This window comes from Chrysochloris asiatica, unplaced genomic scaffold (genome assembly GCF_000296735.1).
Source record: "Chrysochloris asiatica unplaced genomic scaffold, ChrAsi1.0 scaffold00036, whole genome shotgun sequence".
NCBI lineage: Eukaryota > Metazoa > Chordata > Mammalia > Afrosoricida > Chrysochloridae > Chrysochloris > Chrysochloris asiatica.
Genome location: NW_006408554.1, coordinates 22,206,297 through 22,217,886, shown reverse-complemented (window position 1 = coordinate 22,217,886; position 11,590 = coordinate 22,206,297).

Genomic DNA, 11,590 nt, shown 5'->3' with positions numbered 1-11,590 from the left:
GATGGACTCGGGGGTGGCAGCGGTGGTGAGGTTGGCCCAGGATCGAACATTGTTTCGTTCTGCTGTGCATGGAGTCGCTATGAGTCGGTTCCAACTCGATGGCACCTGACAACAACAACAACAACATACCAAGTACTAGGAAATCTCAACCTGAATGGGGAAAACAACCAACAACAACAAGACCCTCACAGACACCACTACCGACATGACAGAGATATTGTGTTTATCTGACACAGATATTAAAACAGCCATCAAAAAATGCTTCAATAAGCAATTATGAACATGTATGAAAGAAAGTGTCAGTAAACAAACAAAGAGGCTATATAGAGAAACAAAATAAAAATTTTTACAACCAAAAAAACAATTACTGAAGATAAAAACTCAGTGGATGGTCTCTAACACAGAATGGAAGGGACAGAGGAAGGAATGGTGAACTGGACAATAAAAATGGCCAAATCTGAGCACAGAAAGAAAGACAGGAAAAAGCTAAATTAAGTCTCAGGGACTTACTGTTGTTGTTAAGTGCCATCGAGTTGGTTCCGATTCATAGTAATCCTGTATAGAAAAATCTGAGGCTATAATGCTTTGTAGGAGCAAAACACCTCATCTTTCTCCCACCATGTGGCTGGTGAGCTCACACTGCCAGCCTTGTGGTTTGAAGGCCTGTTGAAAAAAAAAAAATTTAAATTGTGTCATTAGAATCCTTGAAATAGGGGCAGAAGAATGAGTCTGGAAAAACTACTCAAGGAAATCATGGTTGAAATTTCCCCAAATTCAGCACACAAAAAAACAAACAAAACATAAACCTATTGATGTGGTGCTGTGGGATAAGAACTAGATTGCAAGAGTGATTTGAATCACAAAGTTGAAAGTTCAAATCCACCAGTCACTCCTTGGAAACCTTATACAGAGTCGTGATGAGTCAAAACCAACTCAAATACAACTGATTAAAGAAGCTAAGCAACCTAAAGTAGGATAATCCTGAAGAAATTCATGGCAAGGTATACCAAAGTCACACTATTGAAAATGTAGGACAAAGAAAAAAAACTTGAAAACAGCAAGAAAGAAACACTTCCATTCTTGTTGTTAAGTGTCATCAAGTCGGTTCTTGTTCATAGTAAACCTATACAAGGTTTCTGAAAACATCTGGTGGATTTGAACCTCCAGTCTTGTGGTTAACACCAGGACCTTACCTATAGAGGAAAACAAAATTTGTCATGTGAAACTGTGGCATCTAGAAGAAAGCGGCAGGATATATTTTTTTAATTATGAAAAAAAGAACAGTGAACCAAAAATGTTATACCTATAAACGATCCTTCAATAATAAAAGTGCTCAAGACATTCTCAAATGAAGGCAATCAAAGTGAATTTGCCACTAGCAGAGATACAATAAAAGAATAGCTAAAGAAAGTTTTCTAAACACAAAGGAAATGCTAAAACAAGGAAACTTAGAATCACACATATAAAAAAATTGACATTAGACAGAGTATATTTTCTGCCCTTAATGGAATCAAAGTAGAAATCAATAGCAAAAAGATACAGCCAAACACTTGGAAATTTAGGAACACAGTTTTAAATAATCTATGGGCTAAATAAGATGTCTCAGGGGAAATAAAAAATATTTTAAACTGAGTGAAAATGAAAATATATCATATCAAAATTGGTAGAATACAACTAAAGCTGTCCTGAGAGGGAAATTTATAACTCTAAATGCTTATGTTGGAAAAAAGTGAAAGCATTAAATCAACACTCTAAGATCCTAACTCAAGAAACTATAAAAATAGACACAAAACAAGCAAAGGGAAAAAAATATTAGAAAAATCTGCCATCGGTGAAATTAAAAAGAAAAATAGAGAAAATCAATGAGGCAATAAGCTTTTCCTTTGAAAAGTACAATATAATTGACAAAGTTCAAGCAAAAGTTACAAAAAAAGAAAAAATTGAAAACACCAATCACAATTATCAGGAATGAAATAAGTGATATTAATATAAACCCTGTAGACAAAAAAATAATAAGGGAATAAAATGAACAACTGTTCACATATACATTTTTTCAACTTAGATGCAATGGACCTATTCCTAGAAAAGCACAAACCACCACATCTCATCCATTATGAAATATGTAATTTAAATAGCCCACAACTGTTACGAGGAACCCCACTGGCACTGTAGGATAAACACTGGACTGCTAGCCACAAGAGAGGCAGTTCAAACACACCAGCTGCTCCACTGGAGAAAGATGAAACTTTCTGCTCCCATGAAGATTTACAGCCTCAGAAATCAGATACAGGGTTGCTATGAGTTGGAACCAACTCAATGGCACACAACAACATAACAGTTAAGTAGTCCTGGTGGGGCAGTGGAATTAGCATTGGGCTACTAACCACAACATTGACAGTTCACACTCATAGTCATGGTATGGGAGAACAATGAGGCTGTCTGCTCTAATAAAGGTTTACAGTCTCAGAAACCCTATGAAGCAGTTGTACTTTGTCCTATTGTGTTGCTATGAGTTGGGATTGAGTGAACAACAATGGGTTTGGTTGTGGGTTTTGCATAATTATTAAAATGAGCCCTGATAGCACAATGATTCAGCTTTCAGCTGCTAACAAAATAGTTGGTGGTTAGAACCCACCTAGTGATTTTATGGGAGAAAAGATCTAGCAATCTGCTTGTGGTTTATCGAATTATCCGATGCTTCTTCTAACCATAGTCTGTAATTCCCATGAAGCAATGCTTCTGCCCTGCTGGGTCTGGGTGAAAAAAGGTAGGAGAAGGTACTGATAGGATGACTCGATTATGGTTATTAACAGAGTTATTTGTAATTGTAAAAACTTGAAACTCTAGCATAGGTATAAAATGAATCTCACTATCATTCAAGAAGAGTCGGTTGTGGAGTGCATCCTTTGGACTCTGAAATCCCCGCACATTAAACTTCCTCGACCCAGGGACAGAAAGCTGTGATGCCTGAGGAGTGACAAAAGAGGAATCACAGCTTCAGCAGAACCAACAGCCAGAGCAATGGGCCTCCAAACCCACAAAGCAAGTAAAGCTGAGTGACTTTGGGTAGGAAGCTTACTTGTAGAGAGGGGTGGCTCCAGGCACCTAGATGGGGGAGTTAGGTTTGCTGACCAGTGGAGCTACATCCAAGTGCCTTCCGGCTGACACTTCTGATGGAATGGTGTGTCTTGTGGATATTTATCAACAGATGACTGGAACAACTGTGTCCTGATCCTGAAGCGTGTAACCTGTTAGCTTCCCTAATAAACCCATAACTGTGAGTATGGTGTCTGAGTTCTGAGTTGCCATTGCAATAGATTATCGAACCCAACGGAGTACATAGGGTTGTGGGAGGAATGGTTGGGGCTTCATATTTTGCACTGCGCCCATAAATACCACAGCCCAGGAAACCCTATAGTTGTTGTTAAGTGCCATCGAGTCGGTTCCCAACTCATAGCAACTCTGTATAGAGTTTCTGAGGAGTAGCTACTCCTGGTGAGTTTAAACTGCTGACCTGTAGTTTGCAATCCAGTGCTGATTTTACAGCACCACACCAGGAGTCCTCTCTGGGGAAGTTCTACTGTCTTATATGGTTGCTGAGTCAGAATCAATTGTGTTACACATGGCAATAAAATAACTATTAAAGACATTTAATTTGTCATTTAAAATATCCTGAAAAAGTAACCTCTGGATGCATATGTATTCTTTGGAACGTGCTTACAAACTTTTAAAAAAGAACACCAAATCTAAGCAATCGCTTCTATAACATGTTGTTGCTGTTACTGTGTGCTGTTGTGTAGATTCTAGCTCACAGTAACCCTGTATAGGATTTCCTAGAGCAGACAAACTGTCCACTTTGTGGTTAGTGTGGTTAGCAGTCCAGTGTTTATCCTGCGGTGCCACATCAAGGCTTTTTCCATAACATGTTGTTGTTGTTGTTGTTAAGTGTTGTCAAGGCAGTTCTTACTCATATTGTTGTTGTTAAGGGCAGTCAAGTCGGTTCTGACTCGTAGCAACCCTGCATCAGGTTTCCAGGGAGTGACTGGTGGGTTTGAACGACCAGCCTTGTAGTTAGCAGTCCAATGCTGATTCTACAGTGCCACACCAAGACTCCACTTCTATAATATAGGCAAAAACCCTCCCAAATTCATTTCTGAAATTAGTGTTTTACAGATACCAAAATCAGACAAAAATGCTACAAAAAACTGAAGATCAATATATCTCATAAATATAGACATAAAATTCCTTTACAAAACATTAACAAAAATTGCTTTGCAATCATCTTTTGAGTTTGGTGTATGCAAGAAAGATGAGGAACTTCAGGCAGAATATCAAATGATTGGCAGATGTGTATACTTGTTTGTGTCTTACCTCAAAACAAAATGTTTACAATAAGTAGGTGCTCTTCGTTAAAACCTCATCCATTAACCAAATTTTCAATTCATCAATGAATTTCAAAGTTCATCAAATGAGAAGGTTTTCGTAATTACACTTAATTACCTGATAGGACTGGGCCCTGGTGTGGCACTGGAGGATAAGCACTGATCTGGAAAGTAACTGCAATGTTGGCAGCTCAAACCCACCAACCACTTCCAGAAACAATTTACAGGTTTGCTATGAGTCTGAACCAACTCGACAACACTCAACAACATGATAGGACTAAATGGACAACATAAACATTCAATAGATGTAGACTCTTCTGTTGCTCTCATTTCCCTCACTTGTGAGAATACAGGTATCTGGCAACCCTACTAGGGCTGATTGCCTCCTCCATGTGTCTGGAGGGAGATATTGGCTATTTCCTGAATTCCGTATCTCCAGCAGGTTTTCCTGGTTTCATCATATTGCAGTGTGCCTCAATTCTAACACATATTTCAAGCGTCTGCTTGAGTCATACGGATGCATAAAATAATAAGATAGCCAAGCTCAGAGTTACTAAGAAGGGACACTCAGGTATGATTCACTGTAACTGTTACTATATCAATCCACTACACTGTTTTGGTGTGCTCTTTATCTACAGGATCGATGCAGGCATCTGATGATCTGATCATTAAGTCTTTTTTTATTCCAGTTAATCATAAATGTGGATTTCATAGAAATCGTGGTATTTTAGGTCTTCCAAGGCTGCTCACAATATCTGAGCTTTGTTTTGCTTCTATTTACCTGGTTCAGTCCTATTCATCTTAAATGGTACCTCCACTAACAAACTTTATTATTGCACAGTAAGTAGCATTAGTTGTTTTTCTGGGCATAAATAATATTTAACATTTTACTTTCATGTAATTCTCATCTCATAAGTATATCTTTCTTACCTATAACACAGTGAGCTCTTTGAAACCAAGATTCACCTTTTTATTCATCTTCATCCCACATTTGTTTATTCAATAACATTGACTAAGAGGGACCAGTTGCTGGAGAAGGATATTGTGTTTGGTAAGGTGGAGGGTCAGAGAGAAAGAGGAAGACCCCCAACAAGATGGATTGGCAAAGTGGCAGCATCGATGGACTCAAGTGTGGCAACAGTAGTGAGGTTGGCCCAGGATCAGGCAGTGTTTCGTTCTGCTGTGCATAAGGTCATTATGGGTCGGTACCGACTCGATGGCACCTAACAACAACAACAACAAAGAGCCTAAAATATACTTATCATTGAATCTAGAATGTAATCTATAAATAATTTGTTTACTAAATGTTTGTAATTGACAGGGTGCATGCCGAACTTAGCGAAGATTGTGGGCAGATGATTTGGGAGGGTCCTCTTTTCATTATCACAATTGCATTTGTCATCATATTACTTTTATAATTAAAAGTAACATTTCTAAATTGAAAACCGTTGTCTAAAAATTAAATGATACGAACTATGGTGCAAATCCATTTGTTGCTGTTGTTGTTATTAAGTGCCTTCTAGTTGGTTCCGGCTCATAGCTACCTTCATGGGGTTTCTGAGGAGCAACTGGTGGATTTGAACTGCAGACCTTGTGGTGGGTAGTCCATTGTTTATTCTACAGCGCCACGATGCATTTACAAACCCTTAATTCTGCCTAAACCATTGGAATATCCATACAGGTGTCTACCCAGCTAGTTCAACCAGCAGAGTCATTGACTGAGCAGAAGCAGAAGCTTACCAGGTGGCCTCATTTGAAGAGAACCACAGTGCCTTTTGTTTCCATTCCTTCCCTTAAGCAAACTCGGGAAGACACTCCTCGCTGTGCTGGGCAATGATGGCCTACTGTTGCTTCTCTGATCCACCTTCTCCTTACTGCCTTCACTTTCCAATAAGTGCACTCCTTTCTCTTTCATCTTCTTAGTATCACAGCGATAGTGGGAAATAGAAATGTGCTTGTTAATTGCACATTGAGCTCAGATTCAAACAGATATCCATGTGTCTTAAACAACGAACTTCTCTCTTGCAGGACACCAAGTTACCTCCCTGAGAGGGAATGGGTGTCTGAGCAAAAGCGACAGAAAATAAGCTTTGTGTTTATTGAGAGAGACAGGTAAGTATTTGAACAAGAGTATGTAATCAGTACTAATGAGAACATAAAACATATAGGGATAAGATTGGAAAGAATCAACACTTTGGATTATTATAAATGTTAAATAACTTAAGTGTTAGTACTCTCAAGTACTTGTGTATCTAGTAATTTGAGCTGTTAAAATCTTAACAAGCTGTTCATGAATAACCAAGTCTGTATTGGCATTAACAGCACTGATTTGCATAGAAGGTATAGACTGAAGGATGCAGTAGTGCTTACTGCAACGTACTCTAGCTAAGCCCCCGATCCTGCTTGCATTATTAATTTATAAAGTAATTGTGTATGTGATAGTGCAAATTTAGATTGCTCTTCTGCTAAAAACATGGCATAGTAAAGTCAGACTTAATGAGTTTGTGCCGCTGTAAATACAGATAATTTTTTATTTGTAACTTTTTAGTAATTCCTTGTCACCAAGTGAAGTCAAAATCTGGAATGCAGTATAAAATGTGAAAAGGAATACCAAGACAATCATGACCACATATCCTCACGTGTGCAACTCACGTGTTTGTTTTCAGATAACTAGATTCTATAATTTACCTTTACCTTCTCTTTGCAGAAAGAAATCTGCTTGATAAACTATAAAACTAAATCTACATCTGAGCCAAGAAACAAAAGCAGTTTTCAAGTTAGATTCAAAGAGGGGCCTGTTGTTCAGGTTCCAGCAAGCCTACATCAGCAGGACATACTGCCACTGGGCATGTGAGAGATTCGCATTACCCAAAATCACTGCCCACATCCAACAGCTAAGGGAAATACCTTTTCAGGGACTACAATCGGAAAAGAACTGGCACAGGATGAATGAAGCACCTTTGTCATCAGCACCATGCCAAAGGACAGATGCCTACTGAGGATGAGATGATTGTTTATGTTGTGTCCCAATAATGTAATTATATAGGAAATGCATGCTGCCAAACACGTCTCACAGACTTAGACACACATACACATTCATGCATAGTGCACATAGGGGTACATCCATGCACATGTGCACATGCACACGAGTGTCTTGTGTATGTAACACATGTGCACACACATATACACATACATAAACACATATACACAACACAAAAACAATCACTAATCCATTTTGAAAGGAAATGGAAGCCCTTCTGAAGTTTCTAGTTTAGGAACTTACTCAACCTCTTTCCATTTCAGACTTGTCAAATGTAAAATAAAGTATTATGCATGCATAGACTCTTATGAGGATTAAATGCTTTCATATATGAAAAGCCTAAGACTGATGCCAGGCATAAAGTACTTAATAAATGCTAGTTTATTTTTAAAACCAGAACGTCGATTGTCTTGTTTCTGGTATCCACTCTACATCTCCAGGAAAAAAGTTTTCCTTACCCAATGTGTCTAGTCAAGAGCCATTGTATAGTCAATAAAATACAAATAAACATCTGACTTTCACCTGTGTGAGTCATAACAGACTATGCATAACATTGCAAAGACTTGGTATTCCAGAACGTTTACTTGTGCTCATGAGGAACTTGATCATAGCCCAAGAGACAGTCATTAGAATAGAACAAGCGGACACCAAATGGTTTAAAATTAGGCAAAGTGTGCACCAAGGTTGTATCCTTTCAGCATACTTACTCCATCTGTATGCTGAGCAAATAATCTAAGAAGCTGGATCATATGAAGAAGAACAGTGGCATCAGGATTGGAGGAAGACTCATTAATAATTTGTGATATGCAAATGATACAATATTGCAGGCTGGAAGCAAAGAGGACTTAAACTACCAATGAATATCAAAGACTACAGCTTTCAGTATGGTTTGCACCTCATTATAAAGAAAACAAAAATCCTCACAACTGAGGCCTTAAATAGCATCATGGTAAATGGAGAAAAGATTGAAGTTGTCAAAGACTTCATTTTGCTTGGATCTACAACAAACACTCATGAAGCATCAGTCAAGAAATCAAAGGAGGCATTGCATTAGACAAATCTGCTGCAAAAGACCTCTTTAAAGTGATAAAGGGCAAGTATAACAGTTTGAAGGAGCTCTGGTAGCATAGTGGTTACGAATCGGGCTGCGTACCACAAGGTCAGCAGTTCGAAACTACCAGCTTCTCTACGGGAGAAAAATGAGGCTTTCTGCCCTGTAAAGATTTACAGCCTTGGAAACCTTGTTCAGGGTCGCTATGGGTCAGAACTGACTCAACAGCACTTAACAACAACAACATATCAGTTTGAGGACTAAGGTGTTTCTGACCTAAGTCATGCATTTATCTAAAACAACAGCAATGTATCCAGTTACTTCAGCCATTTTTTTTTTTTTTTTTTTTAAGATGTTTAATCAACACCAACAATTTCAGCCTAAGGAGAGAAAGAAGGAAAAACCTATCTTCCCACCTGGCCTTCTCATCCCTGTTGCCTCAGGTATAAGTATCTAACCGCTAGCAGGAGTGAGAAAACCCTTCTGCCTGTTCTGTTCTGGAGAGTCTAGGAGAAGTTGCCTGGCCTCCCTCCCATCCCTAGAGGGGAAAATACCATCTTAAGCTTTAGGTGAATGGCTAATAGTTCCAAGTTTCCACTTGGAAAAGCACCAGCTATTTTTGAAACAAAGTACTTCCTCAGGACCAAGAAAGTCCTTATTAGTAAAAACACAGGGACAGCAGACTCTCAGGCTCTTCCTTTCAGCATCTCACACTGGTTATTTTTAGTAGTTCCTTTCTCCTTGACCAAACTGTGACAAGTGAGGAAATGGGTCATATTCCCTGGGTGATACCCGTAACTTGAAATGTTCTGTTAGCTCTGGACCATTACAGGGAGTGGCTACAGAGTTGAAAGTTGGAGATCCAGACAGATGTACATAGAATCACAGTTCTATCACTGCTGTGACCTCATGAAGGTCACTTAACATCTCAAAGAAGCTCTGAGTTTAGATGGAGGTGGATGGAGGGCTGAAGAGAAAGCCCTAAATAAAGGTGACATGTTTTATTATGATTGTGATCATTTTTCTTCCTACTCACTAATCAAACAGTTCTCATTATATAATATTCACTCAGGAAATGTACTGCCAATAAGTTTTGGGCATTTCCCTATATTTCAGTTGGCCAAACAGAGGTAAAGCATAATACCAGAGTCCTACTCTAGCTCACAAGACTTCCACACTTGGCGTGGTTACTTCTTTGACTGTATCTTTGAATAGTCATATCCTCATCTATTCTAATAGTAGAACCAATCCCTATAAACCTGCCCTTCACATTGTGACTTTTCCACTCCACTTTGTCCAAAAGAGCCACAAGGCCCTCACTCTCATGGGCACAGATATATCAGACCAGGTCTGGAGCTGCTGCTCTGTCTGCCTCTCTCTGCATTCCTTCCCCAGATTCTGCAAAAAGCCTCTGGCATTCTTTGGGTCTATCCAACACAGAAACCATCCCCTGTCACCTTTATCTTCCCCTTCCCTCTGGTGGTCAGTGTCCAGTTGCAAGCAGGTGTGGTGATGTGGAGCAGTATGTGTCACTTGCTGGGTCTCAGTGCCAAGTGCCAAGCAGCCTTCATCACAGCCACATTTCTCAGTTGAGTATGGCTGCTGCTGAGATGACAAAGACATCCACCGACAATTCAGTGTTATAAAACAGAGAAGAAAATACTTCCCTCTGACCCAAGAAGAGCTCTTCAGGCCAGGTGTCTCTGGTCTATGAGACCACACAGCAACCTGACCGCAAGGTGAGTCTGAACGCCAGAACTCGGTCACAGCTCAAAAGAAAGGTTGCATAAACTTGTTTGGGTAACTACACCCAGAACTTCTTGGGTCATTCCTGCTTATGTGATCACACCTTCACACATGTGCCACATACCAGCTACCAGCCTATTACTAGGAAAGGCAATCAGGTATGGAAGGTCAGTCTGACAATTTCCCTCAGAACAAGAAACTACTTAACTAAATAATACCTAGTTATATTTGGGGTCCTTGTGTGGCACTGTAGGATAAACTCTAGGCTGCTAACCACAGAGTTGGTTCTTCAAACCCACCAATCACTCCTCAGAAACCTTATACAGGTCCCTATGAGTTGAAAACAACTCCATAACACTTAACAACAACAATACTGATATTTATACACACAGTAATAAAATAAGTTTCAAGACATGTATTGTTGTTGTTGCTATTAAGTGTCATTAAGTCAGTTCCAACTCAGTGACTCTGCATTGGGTTTCCAATGAGTGGCTGGTGAGCTTGAACCACTGACCTTGCAGTTCAAATGACTTTGCAGTCCAGCATATTACCCCATAATGCCTACAATAGTCATCAAATTCAAAGAAATATTTTGAAAGACAGTTAAAAACTTAAAATCCAGAACAAGAAACATTTGAGGATATAATCAACATAAAAGGTAATACAATAATTGCTAAGTTTGTGTTTAAATATCTGATGCCCTTATCGCTAAAGAGACCATTTTTAAAGTCTGACTTTCATTTTAAGTTACCAGAATCCCCAATTGGTTTATTGTAACACAGTCCAATCATTGAGAAACTCCTCAATAAACAGCCACTGATTGTTTCCAGGTCAACCCTATGACTGAGCCCATGCGGTGCTGTGGATTAATGCGCCAGAGACCATTTTTAAAGTCTGACTTTGATTTGAAGTTACCAGAATCCCCACCTGGTTTATTGTAACACAGTCCAATCATTGAGAAACTCTTCAATAAACAGCCACTGATTGTTTCCAGGTCAACCCTATGACTGAGCCCATGCAGTGCTGTGGGTTAATGCGCCAGACTGCAAAGCCATTTGAACTGCAAGATCAGCAGTTCAAGCTCACCAGGTTCTTCTCAGAAACCCTGTACAGGGTCGCTATGGGTGGGAACTGACTCGATGGCACTTAACAGCAATTACTACTTTAGTGAAATTTCTAGAGATCCACTAGCGTTAGGCATGCTGAGACATTCCTTTTAGCAGGAAGGATAAGTTGTTCCATCTGGCTCCTCTTACAACTGAAAACAAGGTATGATACCTACTAAGTCTCTTGTGATTTTGGATGCAGCATCTCTCTCATTTGACTGTGCTGCTTTGATCTATTAAGTGACTGGAGAGCTGTTCCTTTTGA